Genomic DNA, 19,052 nt, shown 5'->3' with positions numbered 1-19,052 from the left:
CCAACTCCTGCAGATTCGTATTATTCCACAAAGGGGTATACTCCAATATTCCTGTATATCCCATCAATATTTTAACTGTTCTCCATACCTTTATAACCATGTTTTTTGTGGGTTTCTTCTGAATGAAAGATTCCGCCTCTAGCGCATCTACTATGGTATTATGCAGGGCTCCTGTCAACAATATTCTCCTGCTTGCACTACCCCCGCCCTTTATATCACATCCCATTAGATGTTGCAATTGTGCTGCTAGATAATAGCTTCTAGGGTGAGGCACTGCTAAACCCCCCTTCTCCGTCGGCAACTGCAGTGTTTGCAGCCCAATCCTTGCCTGGCCCTTTTTCCAGATCATCTGCCTGAAGTGAGATTCTATTTTTTTAAACCATTTTTGCAAATCCACACTGGGGAATTATGTAGCAGATATAGCAGTTGGGGCATCATATAATTTTAAAAAGGCTGCATCGGCCCGCTACCGACAAAGTGAGCCGGCTCCAAATTTTACTTTTTTGTTTAAATTTAGTCAATAATGGTATCATATTTTTATTGATATATTGATTAGAATCTCTTGTCGGATATATGCCCAGGTATATCATCGTGTCTACCACTTCCAGTTGCGGCATTTCTAGCACAATCGGGGTATCAATAGGGTCCACTGGCAACAGTTCTGACTTCTCCCAATTTATCACCAAACATGTACATCTTCCAAACTCCTCCACTAATTTCATTGCCGTTCTCAAAGATTGACCGGTGTCACCCAGAAAGATAAGAACGTCGCCCACATATAATGCGATTCTTTCCTCTCCCGTCTTCCTTTGGAAGCCTCTGATCCCTGAACTAGACCTTATTGCAATTGCCAAAGGTTCCATTGCAAGGAAATGCAGTGGTGAGCAGTGGTGACAATGGACACCCCTGTCTTGTTCCCCTGCTCATTGCAATTCTTCCCGAGTATTCATTGTTAATTCTAACTTTGCCACTAGGGTCGTTGTACAGCATTTTTATCCAGCCAATAAAAGAAGGTCCAAACCCAAATTTCTCCAGGACACACCAGACATACTCCCACTCAAGGCTATCAAAAGCCTTAGTCAAGTCGAGCAGTGGTGACAATGGACAACCCTGCCTTGTTCCCCTGCTCATTGCAATTCTTCCCGAGTATTCATTGTTAATTCTAACTTTGCCACTAGGGTCGTTGTACAGCATTTTTATCCAGCCAATAAAAGAAGGTCCAAACCCAAATTTCTCCAGGACACACCAGACATACTCCCACTCAAGGCTATCAAAAGCCTTAGTCAAGTCAAAACAGCCCTTGATCCCGTGCTTTCTGATGGGGACTGGATATTCAGGAATGCCCTTCTAATATTTATACTAGTAGATCTATTGGCAATAAATCCTGTTTGATCTAGGTGAATGAGTTTTGAGGCAATTTTATTCAGTCTGTCTGATAATACCCTAGCTAGTATTTTGACATCTGAGCATAACAGTGATATCGGCCTATTTGATGTTACATCTAACATGTCCTTCCCTTCTTTATGTATCGCTATGTTAGTTGCCTCTAGCATCAAAGCTGGCAGTTTCCCCTCTAACTTCGCTCCCCTCAGTGTCCTAAGCAGTTCTGGAAGTAATATTTCCCCGTAGTATTGGTATACCTCCATCGGGAGTCCATCTGGCCCAGGAGATTTTTGGTTGGCCATTCCGGCCACGGCCAGTTGTAGCTCCTCTAGGGTGATTGGACCTTCCTTCCTTTTCTGCTCCCTCTCCCAGTCTCTGTGATTTATACAGTTTCTCATAATAATCACCAAATGTATCTACAACCTCTATTGTGAGGGAGAAAATCTCACCATTTGCAGTCCTGATTGTCATTATGCCAGAGGGAGGAGAGTTGGCTTTCACTAAGTGAGCCAACATTCGTCCCACACACTCCCCTTCTCCAAAGGAGCACCACTTCTGGGACAACCCGCTTATTCTCTACCTTTCTCGTGATTGCAATTCTATACCCTTGCTGTTTATTAAGCCATATTTTTTGTTTTTCCGGGGTTGGATCTTTTACATAGTTATTTTCTGCTTCCGTAGCCTCCTTCCTAATACTATCCTCCCATTCCCTAGATTTTTTTCTTAATTTTTGCCACCTGCTGGATCAAGATACCTCTAAGAAACGCTTTTAAGGTATCCCAAAGTATCCCAGTTGATGCTGTATCTGTGTTGAACTCTACAAATTCTTTCAGCTTTGGCAAAACTTCATTCCTCATTAATTCAAACCAAAATTGGCTTATTCTCCAACTTCCTGGGGCCCTTTTTCCCCCTAGTGTCAGTGATAGCACCTTTGGCGAGTGGTCTGAAACTCCTCTAGGCAAATAGGTTATATTTTTAACCTTCTGAAGCGCTTCCCCATTCCCCAGTGCCATATCTATCCGGGAGAGTGTGGAATAAGAGCTTGAGAAGCAAGAATATTGCTGTACTCCCGGATTCCGCACTCTCCACATATCGATCAGCCCAGCTTCCTCCAGAAAATGGCATAGCCGATTTTTCCCAGCATTCTCCAGTTGCGAACAAGAAGGAAATCTATCGACATTTTTATGGAGAACCTCATTAAAATCTCCCATTATTATAACTGGCACATCTTCCTTATCTACCATACATTCCATCAGTCTATACATAACCTCCAATTTAAAAGGCGGAGGAATGTATATATTTGCCAGAACATATTGCCTGTTCTCCAACAGACAATAAAGAAAAATATAACACCCCATTTCATCTACACTGACCTGCCTGCAGGAAAAAGCTACTCCAGTTCTCACCATCATACTCACCCCCCTAGAATAGGAGTAGTACACCGAGTGGTACTGGTGATGATATTTCCTATTCTTCAGTTGTAACATTGTATGTTTTGTTAAATGTGTTTCCTGCAGACAGGCCAGTCCTATTCCGTATCTCTCCAACATAGCAAAAACTGCAGTTTTCTTAGCCGGGTTACCCAACTCCCTGACATTCCAAAAGCTTAAGTTAAGTATTTAAGCCTGCATCTATAATCAAGGAAGAATGAGAACATATAGAACAGAGAAGATAAACATGCAGTAATAAATTTAAATAAAAACCCATTTTCAAATTACTAATAACATTATTTCCTTGTGTATTATAGTGTATCCTCCGTGTGCTTTCTTCTATTAAAGTGCATTTTAACATCTGTTTTGTTATCCATCTAGTGCCCAAGAACCATTTTTCTTTAATCTTTACATGAAGTATTCTTTTATTCTCCCCCCTCCCCCAACCCTCCACTTTCCCCTCCACTCTCCCTCCCCTCTCACCCCCCCTCCCCTCTCACCCCCCTCTAACCACCACCTATACTGGTGTACCCTAAGGGGTTTTTCTGTGGCCTCCTTCCACTCCTCATGTTCTCCATTCCCACTCAGTGTTACATATATTCCTTCTCCCCCCCCCCCTTATTCCTCCCACCCTCCCCCTTTTTGTCAGTGAAAAGAAAATATATAAAAAAAGATAAAATTCTTCCCCTGAACATATGCTTCCCACATTCATGAAACCACTCCTTATGTGTATGTCTCCCTACCCCATCCCCTTAGAACATATATTCAAACAAATTAATCCCTTTCCATTCCCCTTTCTTGTTCTTTCTCTTTTCTCTTCTGTCTTCTCTCCCCTTCTTCCCTTAATCTATCTGTAGTCTCCCTTTGTTGTCCTCTAACCAGGATTTCACTCCAGCTGGGGAATCAAAGATCTGAGTCCCTCCCAGAGCATCCACCCGTAGTCGTGCTGGGTATAATAGAGCATATGTAAGTTTATATTTTTGTAAAGTGTGCTTGATCTCTAAGAATTCAGCTCTACGCTTCTGCAGGTCAGGTGAGTAGTCCGGGTAGAGAGAGATCTTCATCCCATTATAGGAAATGTTCCCCATCTCCCGTACTTTCCGCCTCAGCGTGACTTTGTCCTTATAGTAAAAAAAAATTCATCAAGTGCGGCCTGGGATGGCCTCCTGGCGGTGGGGCTCTAAAGGGAACTCGATGAGCCCTTTCTATTAAGAAAAATGGTGAAAAGGTCTCCCTTTCATACAGTTCTTATAAACCACTTTTCCATAAATTCTATTGGGTTAGGACCCTCACTTTTTTCGGGTAGCCCCATCAACCTCACATTGTCCCGGCGGGATCTATTTTCCATTTCGTCCATTTTTAGGACATATATAGCCATATGTTTTCTCATATTTTTAACATCACATTTTAATGGATGTAGATCGTCTTCCAGTTGGCTTGTCCTCCCCTCCAATGCTGTTGTTCCTTCTGCTGTTTTTTGTAATTCATGTCCGACCACTAACAAATCCTCCTTCACCCCCTTTAATTGGTCAGATAGTTCCACCAGCATGGATCTACACGCATTCACAGCCTGAAGGATATCCTTCACTGTTGGTTCTTTCTCAGAGAGGGGGCTGGTGTCAGTAATTACCTCGGGATCTTGCTGAATCATCCCCTGGTTCTTATTACTTACAATTTTTGTGGCCTGAATGGCTGGAGCAACTGCTGATAAATTACCCTGACTTTTTCTGTCCACTAATGCGGTCTGTTGTGTCTTTACTTGTACCTGTTGCACCCCTTTTGTTGGTGTCTGTCCGGGGGAATGAACAAAACACTCTAGTTTCACTGCTGCAGCTACTTCCGCTGCGATTTGACTGCCCCTTTCTCTTGAGGAGCGTAATTGTTGTGTCCCCGCATTCTCCTGCTGTGTTTGCTCCTCTCCTCTTCCCCTTGACATACCTGCGCAAGGCGCGGGGGGAAAAAAAAAAACAACAAAAAACTGTGTTTTATACAGCAGATCGCTAGAGCGAGATTACTGGGGTATTCCAGGCTAGTTTTTCACAGGTAGGGGTGCAGGTAAGAGTGCACAGATATTTTACACAGGATCCGTCAGGACCAGGCCTCCAAGTATTTTACATGGGTTATGTTAAGGCAGATGGCCTAAGCTATGTTGCTGCTGTTTTTGTATTCAAAACTGGCGTGCTGAGGTAATTTACGCTTTGATATTTTAAAAGTGTGGAGTTTCTTTACATTAGGTTTTACTTGGTATATTACTTGGTATATTGAGACAATATCAGCGTGGTATACAGTAAGTGTATCAGATCAGAAGTCGTAAAGAAAGGTAATATTTATACACTGAATTTATCTTGATTGGGGTATGGAGTATAAATTATATATGCACTAAAGTCTCTGAAATAAAATATGGCTGAAGCGGTATATCGTAAAGTCTCTGGAGCTAGAGCGCTGAGGACTGCTGCTATTATCGCTAAGACAGAATTCAGCCAGGATTAGAACCGAGTTTGCTAGAGCACTATGTGCCACCATATGCCATGAGCCAGAAAGCCAGTTTAATACAGATATCCTGTGCAAAAGCTGATCTGCTGGTTTGCTGCTGTCATGGTTATGCATTAATGTGTGTCTGTCAGCTTACCTCTCTCCATGTGTTCCTTTAGAGGCCAGCCACTATCACCTTACTGCATATATAATCTTCCCTCAGCATAGCTCCACCTCAGCCTCTAATTAGGAACACTATATTAACCTGTGCATTGCAAGCCAACCTTGCTGATCAACCATTGTGTGTTTAGCTTCCTGTTTCCTGCTTGCCGTGTGCTCTACGTTTGTCTCTGTTACCGACCTTAGCGTGTTCTCGACTATTCCTGTTTGCTCATGACCCTGACCTTTTGGCTTGTCCCCGACTATCCCTGTTTGCCTGTGACCCTGAACCTTTGGCGTGTACTCTGTTGTCCTTGTCTGCTAGTTGCCCTGACCTTGGCTTATCACCCTACTATCCTTGTTGTTCCAGCCTGCTGCTTCCTTCCTCTATCTCCTGTAGTCTACCGTGAGCTGTGAGACCCTGGGGGCTGCGACCTGGAGCCAGACTGCAGCGCAGACCATCCTCACCACTAGAGGCTCTGGTGAACACCTGCTGACTCTTAGACTCCACGTCCTGGGGAATCTATGCTCTAGCTCCCACTGAGATCTGTGTTAGTGATCTAGCAGACCTGCTTCCTGAACCTTCCAGGGTTCAATCAGCAGCAGTCAGTTCTAGGGTCCACTACCTTAGGGGTGCATTCCTGACTCCTACGGAGTGCATCTGTCACCTGGTCTCAGGTGACCTGACAGTTTGAGCAGCCATGGACCCGGCTGACGTGTCGCTTCCTGCAGCTGATCCATTGCAAGGCATAGTCCGCAGACTTGAGACCCAGGAATCTAATCAGACCCAGGTGATGCAATCCCTTTTGGATTTGGCCTCCCATTTTGAACAGGTTCAGGCCTCATTAGGACCCCCGGTTCAACAACCTCAACCATTATTTGCTGCTGCACCTATCGCACCAGTCACAGCCACACATTCAATACAACTGCCAGTTCCGGGCCACTTCTCTGGGGACTCCAAGGCCTGGAGGGGGTTCCTTAGTCAGTGCACAATTCATTTTGAACTCCAGCCCTAAAACTTCCTGTCCGATCGGGCAAAGGTAGCCTATATTATATCCCTCCTGTCTGGCAAGGCGTTAGCCTGGGCTGCTCCTCTGTGGGAACTGAATGATCCAGTAGTTTCTAGCCTGTCTGATTTCTTGAAACTTTTTCGGAATATCTTCAAGGAACCGGGTGGTGTCTCCTCAGTGGCCAGCGCTCTTTTATGTCTCTGTCAAGAGTCCGCTTCTGTGGGACAGTACGCTATTCATTTTCATACTTTGACTGCTGAGCTGAGCTGGAATAATGAGGCCCTAGTTGCAACCTTTTTACATGGCCTCTCTGATAGAGTGAAGGATGAATTAGCAGGAAGATCCCTCCCTGCTGATCTGGACGGTGTCATCACCTTGTGTAACCAGATCGATATTCGCTTTCAGGAGAGGGCCCTGGAAAAAAGACACAAGCACTCCCCATTCTTTAGGCAGCCTGAGCTCCCCATTCCTTCTCTACGACCCGAGGAGCTCCCCCTGCCTGCTGAGGAACCTATGCAGCTGGGCCAGACCAAGTTATCGCAGAACTCTGGGCCTGTGCCTCTACTGTGGGGTCAAAGGTCATTTTCGTGGCACTTGTTCTCTTCATCCGGAAAAACACTCGGGGCTAATACCTCTGGAAGGTGGAGTATTAGACCCTGAAATATCACCTTCACCTTCTCGTCTTCTCATTTCTGTGTTCCTTCATGTTGGCGCTTCCTCTCGTTCGGTCTCGGCACATCTGGATTCCAGAGCTGCTGGCAATTTCATGGATTGGGAAATTGCATCTTTCATGAGACTTACACTTTTGCCCCTCACAACGCCATTGGTGGTCTTGGCGATTGATGGCACCGTTCTCCCAGGGGGCCCTATCTGCTTCCAGACCCTCCCTGTTGAGCTGGCAGTTAGCCGATAGCTGAGCAGCCAACTCAGAGAAGGAAGGGCTGAGCCCAGCCCTGACAGTACCCCCTCCTCAATGACCCCTCCCCCTTGGAGCACCACCAGGCTTGAGTGGAAAACGTCTATGGAAATCACAGAGGAGGACAGGGGCATGTACATCCGAGGATGAGACCCAAGAGCGTTCCTCCGGACCGTACCCTTTCCAATGCACCAGGTACTGTATGCACCCACAGAAACTACTAGAGTCAACAATGGACTGTACTTCATACTCCTAATGGTTCTCAACCTGTACAGGGTGAGGACGAGGCACCGAGGTGGTAAAGCGCTTCCAGACCAAAGGTTTTTAATAAGGAGACATAAAATACATTTGAGATACCCATATTAGAAGGAAGGTCTAATGCGTAAGCCACTGGGTTAATCCTGCAAAGAATACGGAAAGGCCCAATAAACTGAGGTGCGAACTTCAGAGAGGGAACACGAAGTCAGAGGTTGCGAAATGACAGCCAGACAGACCCTGTCCCCAACTTGGTAGGAAGGCGCAGGCAGGCGTCTGTGGTCAGCATGGAGTATGTACCTATCATTAGCATGTTGCAAAGCCTCCTGGACTTGTGCCCAAGTGGAACGAAGACCACAGAGATGCTCCTCTAACGCAGGAATACTTTGCGGAGTAAACGAGTCAGGCAACATGGAAGGTTGGAAACCATAGTTCGCCATAAACAGGGACAATCGGGAAGCAGAATTCAAGGGACTATTGTGAGCAAACTCCACCCACGGTAAGAGGTCTGACCAGTTGTTATGATGGTCAGAAATATAGCAACGTAGGAATTGCTCCAAGGACTGATTGATTTGTTCTGCAGCCCCATTAGACTACGGGTGATATGCAGAGGAGAAAGCAAGCAGAATTCCCAACTGTTCACAAAAGGCTCGACAGAACCGGGACACAGACTGTCTACCCCTGTCCGAGACAATCACCTTGGGTAGCTCATGTAAGCAAAAGATCTCCCAAGCAAAAATAGAAGCCAGTTCCTTAGAAGTGGGCAACTTCTTAATTGGAATACAATGGGACATTTTCAAGAACCGATCATAGAGCGGGTAAAAAAGGGGGAGGGGTATGCCTATATATCAAGAATAATGTACAAGTGAATGTGAGAGATTACATCACTAAGGGAGCTAAGGAGGAGGTGGAATCTTTATGGGTAGAGCTCCAAGGGGATGAAGCTAAGGGGAAAATAATACTGGGAGTATGCTATAGCCCCCCTAACCTGAGGGAGGAGGGGGAGACAGGTCTCCTGTCACAATTTGGATTAGCAGCAAGGATGGGAAGTGTTCTTATAATGGGGGATTTTAATTATCCAGACATAGACTGGGCGGAGGGGACCACACATTCCTCTAAGGCTCGCTAGTTCCTAAATTTCTTGCAGGACAATTTCATGGTTCAGATGGTAGATGCACCAACTAGAAATAAAGGATTGGGGTATGGTCAGATGTGAGATGTGGGGAGATGTGAGGCGAGAGTGAGAGGACGGTGTGTGGTCTCTCCCTGCTTCCCACCTGATGGATTAAAGCTAGCAGTAGCTAGTGAGGCAGAGAACGCTGAGGATGAAGCCGACTGAGCCTTCCTCTGAGTGACATGGATGGAAGCGGTGTGTTCAATCTCCGGAGATCCACAAGTCATCCCGAGCTGCTCCGAGTGACGCCATATGCCGCACGCCATCTGAGAGGAACCCCGTGAACAGTGGGAGAGCCGGTCTCTGCCCCCGCTTGTTTGAAACGAGGTGGCACAAAGAGCTGAGAGACATCGGGCTGGAAGTGCGGGTGTCATTCTGGCGCACTGTGAAACAACGAAGGGAAGGGAAGGACGGACGGTTGGGACGGAGCTGCAGAGAAAACCGCTGAATCCCTGGGAAGTGAGCAGGTCAGCCTTCTTTGTAAAACTGCCTAGAGTATTAAACCAGCTATAGACCCTTTCCTTTTTCTTTGAACGTGTGCCTTTTGGTTATTGCAGCTGTCAGGTCACCTGAGACCAGGTGACAGATGCAATCCGTAGGAGTCAGGTGTGCACTGCTAAGGTAGTGGACCCTAGGACTGACTGCTGCGGATTGAACCCTGGGAGGTTCGGGAAGCAGGTCTACTAGATCACTAACACAGATCCCAGTGGGAGCTAGAGCATACATTCACCAGGGCACAGAGTCTAAGAGTCAGAAGGTGTTCACCAGAGCGTTTAATGGTGAGGATGGACTGCGCTGCAGTCTGGCTCCAGGTCGCGGCCCCCAGGGTCTCACAGCTTACGCTCACGGTAGACTACAGGAGATAGAGGAAGGAAGCAGCAGGCTGGAACAACAAGGATAATAAGGGGATAAGCAAGGTCGGGGCAACTAGCAGACAAGGACAACAGAGTACACGCCAAAGGTTCAGGGTCACAAGCAAACAGGGATAGCCGGGGACACGCCAAATGGGCATGGTCATGAGCAAACAGGAATAGTCGAGAACACGCGAAGGTCAGTAACAGAGACAAACATAGAGCACACTGTGGGGATCCACATTGGTGTCTGTGTAACGTAAACTTTAATCCAGGTGACCCAGGTACTTGTGAGTAATTATGTATGGCAAAGGAAACACATCCACTCAGGCATCCAGAGTATATATGGAAAAAACGTGAGAGTACATACTGTATAAAAGGTTTAAAACTCATTTATTAAAAATAAGAACACTCACATTTCAGAAGAAAAACAGCGCTTTGAAATATAAAGATCTGGCAGTGTTGGTGGTGTCAGCAATTGGTCCCGACGCGTTTCGTCCTAGGGGACATCATCTGGGGTGCTGCACCACCCCAAACACTGCTTATTTATATAGTGAGGGACCCCCATGCTGAGCTGTGGCTCCAATCCGCTTCCTCACTCAATTAGAGTGACTTCTGGGTGTAGGCAAGATGGCGCCGACCGCGTGCGCCTGAAGCCTCGCTCTCAGGTGGATGGGGTGGAACGCATGAAACATGACCTCATGCGCTCCATGACTCACATCCGAGGCGCTGGTATGAATCGCCTCTTCCCATAGTATAGAAAGAGGAGACAGCGTCATGACGTCACGGCGTCATCTCACGTACCTAGTAATGAATGGGAAATGGAAGGAACACACAAGGGGAGTGACCTACGACTAACAACGAGAAACTTGCTTGAAATTAAGCATTGTGAAATACAGTTAGTATTGTTGGAGAATATATCAATAAAGTAGAATATATGTAGAGACGTACACTCAAAATTAAATATATAGAAAGGTCGACACATAAAGCACGTCCCCTCTATTAACTAGTGAATGGCATATATACAGGTATGCCCCATATATATGCATAGTTTATGTAATTCAACCTGCATAATGATGCAAAAAATCTTAAAAAATTACAAGGGGAAGAAAATTGATAATGAATAAAGAAAAAGCATAAAAAAATAGCCCCCATTGCTACGCCCTTATGCTGCAAAAAAAACTTATCATTAAACAAAAAATAATTGTGTGTCGTCACACTTAACAGTAATGACAGGGGAATCTCTCTAACTCTTGAATATAGTTCTACTAAATACACTTTTTGGACCTAGATATAGAGATTAGTTTGTGACAATTCAAATTTCAAACTCACTTTAAAACAACTGATCGTAACAGCTTCATACCTATGGACAGTTGCCATCATAAGTCCTGGTTGAGATCAGTCCCTCGCAGCCAATTCTTAAGGCTGCGTAAGGAATTGTAGCAATATTGATGTGTTTCAAACACAAGTGTCATCTTTGAAACAAAGGTTCTTGAATAAAGGTTATGATTTAGTCACACTTGAATCTGAGATATAAAATGCCATGGAAACAGACAGGAGAACACTGTTGAACCCTAGAACTTCTCGTACACCCAGTGACACCTATAAATATTCTCTGATGACTTCTTTTTCAACTCAGCACAGAGATATCAAAACCATTATGGAATGCCACTGGGAGGTACTGAGAAGTGATCACGTTCTAGGCAACATTCTACCAGAAAGACCTAAAATTATTTACAGAGGGGCTCCGTCTATACGGAACAAAGTTGCCCCAAATATAATTGACCCTCCTGTACGTCCTATCTTTTTTCATGAACTAGTAGGCTATTTCCTGTGCAAAAAATGTACAGTATGTCGATATAATACTAATGGTAGACATAAAACACTTGAATTCCGATCAAACGTGACTAATAAAACCTACCCAATAAAAATGTTCTGTACATGCGCAACGAAGCATGTCGTATACCTTATCACCTGCCCTTGTGGGAAACAATATGTGGGCCGTACCACTCGGACCTTTTCCACTCGGGTAGGTGAACATGTGGCAAAGATAATTGGGGGAGATATCAAACATACTGTCCCTAGACACTACAGACAGTATCACAACCGAGATCCGCCCGGAACTTAATTTCTTATCATTGATAGATATGTTCCCCCGTGGCGTGGAGGGGCTCTAACCCGTGGTGTATCACAATTGGAAACTTACTGGATATATGAGCTCCAGTCCTACTCGCCATTGGGACTCAATGTTGAGTGGGACATTAATGCTTTTATTAACCAATCATAGAATATTTTTGCCTTCTCATATCTGTCCCTGATTTATTGTTTCGTTGGTTTGTCATTGTTCCAATTCATGACTTAAATTAATGACTATATATCATTGTTGGACATTTTTGATCTATAATATCTGTCATGCTAGACATTCATGTTGAACTGTGGTTCGGCAAAGAAGTTTTTTTAAAAATATTTTTTTTTCGAAAAAAAAAAAAAATTTAAGATAATTTTTTAAAATACATTTTTTGGGAAAATATATCTTTATTTTTTTATTCTTTTTCTTTATTCATTATCAATTTTTTCCCCTTGCAATTTTTTAAGATCTTTTGCATCATTATGCAGGTTGAATTACATAAATTATGCATATATATGGGGCATACCTGTATATATGCCATTTACTAGTTAATAGAGGGGACGTGCTTTATATGTCGACCTTTCTATATATTTAATTTTGAGTGTACGTCTCTACATATATTCTACTTTATTGATATATTCTCCAACAATACTAACTGTATTTCACAATGCTTAATTTAAAGCAAGTTTCTCATTGTTAGTCGTAGGTCACTCCCCTTGTGTGTTCCTTCCATTTCCCATTCATTACTAGGTACGTGAGACGACGCTGTGATGTCATGACGCTGTCTCCTCTATCTATACTATGGGAAGAGGCGATTCATACCAGCGCCTCGGATGTGAGTCGTGGAGCGCATGAGGTCGTGTTTCATGCGTTCCACCCCATCCACCTGAGAGTGAGGCTTGAGGCGCACGAGGTCGGCGCCATCTTGCCTACACCCAGAAGTCACTCTAATTGAGTGAGGAAGCGGATTGGAGCCACAGCTCAGCATGGGGGTCCCTCACTATATAAATAAGCAGTGTTTGGGGTGGTGCAGCACCCCAGATGATGTCCCCTAGGACGAAACGCGTCGGGACCAATTGCTGACACCACCAACACTGCCAGATCTTTATATTTCAAAGCGCTGTTTTTCTTCTGAAATGTGAGTGTTCTTATTTTTTTTTCCATTAAAGAGTTTTATTAAAGGTTAAGTTTAACAATCAAAGCCACTTTACATTGTTAATCTGAAATATGTGTTCATAACATCCAGTTAACAGCAAGTATATTGGCTATTGGCTCTCATCTGAGATAAATTGTAGTAAACAGACTATGAATCACGTTGGCCTACAATCTATACTGGGAGTAAACAAAAAAGAAATTGCGATTAAAGTTATCTATTGCTTCAACCAGTTAGATATATGGATCAAAATAGTTATGACATCTATCATATCCATCGGTTAGCTTTGAATTCTTTGAAGAAAGCAACATTTTCTATATTCAAAGAAAGGGAGTAAGTAGTAAGGGGAAAAGAGAAAAAGTAGAAAAGGAATAAGAGAGAAGAGTTTGTCTGCGAAGTAATAGAGTCTCTCTCTCCTTGGTCTCCATAGCACACTTTGGTTTCACATATGAGTGTCGAGAGGTTTCAACACTCAGAGGGGTATTAAATGTTCATTAATTGATGATATGCTGGTGTAACCCTGAAATGGAACCAGGGGGTCCATGTTTTGTGGTATCTTTCTATGTCATCTGAGGTTTGGGCCAGTAAATCTTCCATGCGACAGATCTCGGAGACTTTCCGCAGCCACTCTTTTACCAAAGGAGCCTGAGTACTCTTCCAGCGTAACGGAATCAGGGCCTTGGCGGCGTTCAGAAGGTGCTTCGTTAGAGATTTTTTATATCTTTTATAAGGGAAGTTAGAAATGTGGAGTAGGCAGCATGCTGCATCTAGAGTGAGTCTGCTCTCCATTATCTGTCGCACGATATCCCTCACCCCTGTCCAGAAAGCTTCAAGGATTGGGCACTGCCACCAGATATGTAGGAGAGTGCCCGTCTCTCTATTGCATCTCCAGCATCTGTCAGAGGCCTCTGGAAACCATGTTTTGAGTTTATGGGGTGTGGCGTACCATTGAGTCAGAAGTTTGTACGCCGTCTCCTGTGTTTTAGTACTGATGGAACATTTATGTGCAAGCCGTCAGCCATTGTCATTAATATCTTTCTGCAGTGCTCTTGACCATTCTATTCTAAATCTGTCCTTAGTAGTTGTTGTAGGGTGTTGGAGCCAGGAATATGTGACAGAGGTCGTCCTGACAAAGTCATCCCCTCCGTGGCAAACTGTCTCTAATTGAGTCATAGGTCTTTGAAAGTGGGGTTGTTTAGTCTTATCCGTAACGAAGCTGCGGATTTGAAAGTATGACCATCTGGGTAAATGGAGAAGATTGTTATCCCCCTTCAACCTTGAATAGTCTTTAACCCTGTTATTTCTCATGCAGTTTCCCGCGGTCAGTAGTTTTGATGGATCCAATGCTTGAAAGGTTTTACCCGTCAATCCTGGAACGAAGTCTGGGTTGTTTTGTAAAGGTGTCAATGGGCTGAATTGTGACGTTAAATCATATTTGGTAATCACCGTTTGAAAGGCCTCTATGGTGATCCCCGTCAGAGGGTGTCTCTTTATAGATTGATGTTGTTTTCCCCACGGAATCTATGGAGAGAACCTAAGCGTGCCCGAGGTCAGTGACTCTTCCAACTGGACCCAGTCTTTTGACTTTCCATGACAGTGCCAATCAATCACCCTAGTAAGGTGAGAGGCTAGGTAATAATTGTGAAAATGTGGTAAGCCCATTCCACCCCGCTCCTTGGGTCTAGCTAGGAGGGCAAATTTGACTCTAGGTCTTTATGTCCCCAAAGGAAGCGTGTAAGGATAGATTGTAACTGTTTAAAAAAGTGCAGTGGGATCTTGACAGGTAGTGATCTCAGAAGGTACAGTAGTCGTGGAAGAATGGTCATTTTGAGAATGGCCGCTCTTCCGAACCAAGAGAAAAATTTGGAGTTCCAGTTTTGTAAGTCTGAGGCAATGTTTTTTAGCATATGGGGGAAGTTCTTTTCATAAGTTTTCGTCAGTCTCGAAGGTAACAATACCCCCAAGTACTTGCGTACACCCGCTACCCAGCGGAACAAGTTCCCCTGAGTTCTGGTGAGTGTATCATCTGATAACGTGACATTCATTGCCTCAGACTTAGAGTAATTGATTTTGAGGTTAGATATGTAGCCATAATGTGTGAATTCTTTCAGTAGGTTTGGAATTGTGATATGAGGTTTGGTCAGGAAAAATAAGAGATCGTCTGCATAAGCTGCTGTCTTGTAAATTCTGTTATCTATTTCAAAGCCTGATATGGATTCGTTCTTGTTGACCTTCCTGATAAAGGGCTCTAATGACAGGATAAACAGCAACGGTGATAGGGGACAGCCTTGCCTGGTCCCATTTGATATCTGAACCTTGTCTGACAGTATGCCATTTACTTTTATCCTAGCAGAAGGGTTCTGATACAGAGCTGTGATCCAAGTCATCATGTGTGTTCCCAACCCCACATGGCGACAAACAGCCAGCATGTAGTCCCAGGAAACCCGATCGAAGGCCTTCTCCGCGTCCGTAGACAGGAGAAGGCCCTTGATACCCCGCGAATGTGCTGCATGCGTCAGGAGCAAGGCCTTAATAATATTGTCTCTTGCCTCTCTTCCTGGCATGAAGCCCACTTGGTCCGGTCCTATTAAGGAAGAGAGGAGTGGCTTTAGTCTATTGGCTAATATTTTGGATAATAGTTTGAGATCCAGATTCAGTAATGAAATGGGTCTGTAGCTTGGGCATTCTGTGGGATCTTTACCAGCTTTATGTAACACCGTTATGTGCGCTGAGAGAAAGTCCGTGGGTATTTGCCTGGGTGAGGAGAGGGAGTTCAGTGCTTTAGCCAATGGGGCAGACAAAATGTCATTAAAGGTTTTGTAGTAGGCGGATGTGTAGCCTGGGCTCTTTCCTGACTTAAATCCCTTGATTGCCCCCTGAATTTCAGCTAGCATTATCTGGTCTTCTAGGGGGGTTGTCTCATCAACCTCTAGCCGTGGCAAACCACTATCGATCAGGTAGTCTTTTATGGCCTGCGTTCTATCGGTTGGTATTGTGGAAGGTCTGTGTTGTTGTGTTAAATTGTAAAGTTTGGAATAGTAGCTATGGAACTGTGACGCAATGGCTTCTGGGGTTACCTCTAATGTCCCACCTGGCGATCTAATGCCAGATATGACATTATTTGAGCAAGCCTCTCTCAAGGCCCTTGCTAAGAACCGTCCAGTCTTGTCTCCTGATTCATAGTAGACTCTTTTTTCTCTGCGTTTTAGTGTGAATTATCTCTTGTAATGTTTTCCTAGCTTCTAGCAGTTCTTTAGCTGTCTTAACCGCCAGAGATTGTTTGTGCGAGGCTTCTAGTGTGCGTATTCTATCAGTCAAGTCCCAGATTTCTTTTTCCTGTTTTTTTTTGCGTTGGTCACCCAACCTGATTAATTCCCCCCGAATCGTACATTTATGTGCCTCCCATATCATCAACGGATCCATGTCCTGCGTGTTATTAAAAATAAAAAAGTCAGATATAGCTTCCCGAATGCGAGGGAGTAAGTCAGGGTCTGTTAGCAATGATGTGTTCAATCTCCATGTGTTAGACCTGGGCGGCGTGGAGAACAGATCTACCCCTAGGGATATGGGCGCATGGTCCGAAATCGTCTGAATGCCTATGTGGGCCTCTGTCACTGTCTGTAGGTCTCTTTGGGAGATGTAAATATGATCAATACGGGAATATCGATCGTGAGGAATAGAGTGGAATGTGAAATCTCGGGTGTCTGGGTGGAGGAATCTCCAGGTATCTACCAACTGTAAAGTGTTTAAACACTTTTTGATTGTTTTAAGGGCTCTGTACGTGATGCAGGACTTTCCAGTGGAGGAGTCCATGATTGGGTTTAGTGGTACATTAAAATCTCCTCCCATAATCAGTGTCCCCGCTGCAAAACCCTTGAGTTCACGGTGACCTTCTGGCAAAAGGTGACCTGAGAGGACTTTGGGAAGTATACATTAGCCAGCGTCACAGTCCTGTTTCCATAAGTTCCCTTGATAAAGATATAACGACCCTCTGGGTCTGTCAACCTATCAGTAAGGGTGAAGGGAGTGTCTTTGCTGAGTAGAATAGTCACCCCCTTGGTTTTTGCTAAGTCATTAGTCACGTGGTATGCTGTAGTAAAGTATGCATTAGTAATTTTAGGAACTTGGTTGGTTCTGAAGTGAGTCTCCTGTAGGAAAACAAATTGGGGCCTACCTTTCTTTAGCTCTCTGAGAAGTGAAACACATTTCTCAGGAATGTTCAGTCCCTTGATGTTGTGTGAGATCACCATAGGCCTCCCCCCAAGTGACGAGAAAGCCATCCCTGTAGGTCAAATATGGGGGGGGATATTTCACTCTAGCTCTGTGAAGACAAATCAAGGTTACTCAGTGTTCACAGAGATTATCGGTAGACCAAGGAGAGAGAACGCAAGAGAGATACAGGTAAAGAAGAGTGAGGGTGTAGAAGAGAGAATAGAGAGAATTGGATTCAGAAATAGATAGTGAATCCTAAATCAACGGAGGAATTCCTCAGGTAAATATACTTTAGATAATAAACAACTTTTCTAAAGCAAGTGGTTAGTGCACCTGGGTCGTGAAACCTCCGGCCCAAGTGTACTTTGTGGGTTCGTGGATGGTTTACCTCTGGGATGGAAAAGTCACAACCAATGGTGTCATGATCAAGATCAAGTCCTAACCACGAGACCTTTATATACAATGAATTCAGAAAAATATCAAAATGTGACTTAGGAAGTGTAAACCAAATAATATGGAACTAAAAAGAACAACACAGCCTGAAAGAAAAAATAGGCCAAAAATAAACTAATGTCTTGAGGGATCAACCCTGTGAAAGGTTTTACTTGAAAAGAGCATCTTGTCTTTAAGAAATCCAGCATATTTTCCCTGGCATCTGTGTGAGGCGCTTCTGTCTCTATTTGGGCAATACCACCTGCATTACTTCTTCATGGAAGTCTTGTGATCTCCAAAGCCCAGAGTAGAAGGGACCAGAGTGTTGCCATGCGTCGTGACCAAAAACAGTACCTTGAAGTATTATCTGACCAATCACTGGTATCTTGAGAAAAGCGTTGTAACAGCTAGGTCCATTTAGCTTGCGACAGATAGGTGTAAGTCTTCTGGCATCTTTGCTTTATTTGTAGAGTACCTAGGAAGACAGTAAATTGTGGTTAACAAGATCCATGTCCTATAGTGAGGGTTGTTGGGAGTCAAATCACCAAACTCCAGGGTTGTAAACACAATGCGTTATTCCACTGCTTGAGATCCGTGAGGGTTTTGTCTTCTATTAGGTGTTCCTGAATGTTGACCACCGCCACGGCCATGTTTCATCCGCTTAGGGAATTGCTTTTCGAGTGTGGAAGATGGTGAGGTGTGGGGACTTCTTGTGAGTGGTGGAAGGGCAAACTCCTGGTACCATTCAGGCAATTCCACTCTGTCTAGACCAAGTCCTGCACAGAAGTCTGTTAAATCAGATGGCGAGCACAGGATGTGTTTTTTTCCAGCCTGCGTCACCACCAAAGCAAAAGGTAAGCACCACGTGTAACGCATGTCATGTTCCCTGAGTTTGTCTAGGAGGGGTCGCAATGCTCTGTGGTTTTTCAGAGTAATTTGGGAGAGGTCTTGAAACAGCATAATGTGTTCACCATTAAAGACAATCTGATCATTTCTGCGTGCCTTTCTCATGATATCTTCTTTGAGTGGATAGCTTTGAAGGCAGCAGATAATATCCCTGGGGGGGCCGTGTCTGGGCCCCTGGCTCTGAGGGCCCTGTGTGCTCTCATGAACTCTATGTCCATGTCTTCCTGTATTTCCAACAAAGAGTTAAAGACACGCTGTAATGCCAGTATTATTTGATCAGAGTCCATGGTCTCAGGAATCCCCCTTACCCTAATGTTGTTCCTCCTCCCACGGTTGTCAAGATCCTCTAAATGTCTGTTCATTTCAATGAACTGTTCAGCATGCGAGTCAATGACCTTTTCCAGCCTATGTATGGCCCTGTCCCTGTGTTTTCCCGCCGCCTCCACAGTTTCCATCTTGTCAGTCAATGAGAGTAAATTCGATTTCAGGTCCGTGATGGCGGCAGAAAATGTAGATTTTATATCTGCAGTGAATCCGGACATGTCCGCATATGTGAGGGGCTTGTTAGAGC

General features: G+C 44.4%; 1 protein-coding gene across 3 annotated transcripts in view; it reads left to right on the top strand.

Moving 5' to 3' along the window:
• The window catches only part of SNX29 (sorting nexin 29), a 2,112,233-nt gene that overhangs the window by 984,781 nt on the left and 1,108,400 nt on the right, over positions 1-19,052 (top strand). The window lies entirely within an intron of this gene.

This window comes from Aquarana catesbeiana, linkage group LG06 (genome assembly GCF_042186555.1).
Source record: "Aquarana catesbeiana isolate 2022-GZ linkage group LG06, ASM4218655v1, whole genome shotgun sequence".
NCBI classification, from domain to species: domain Eukaryota; kingdom Metazoa; phylum Chordata; class Amphibia; order Anura; family Ranidae; genus Aquarana; species Aquarana catesbeiana.
The sequence above is the reverse complement of the archived record's forward strand: the minus strand, read 5'-3'. Positions and strand labels throughout refer to the sequence as shown.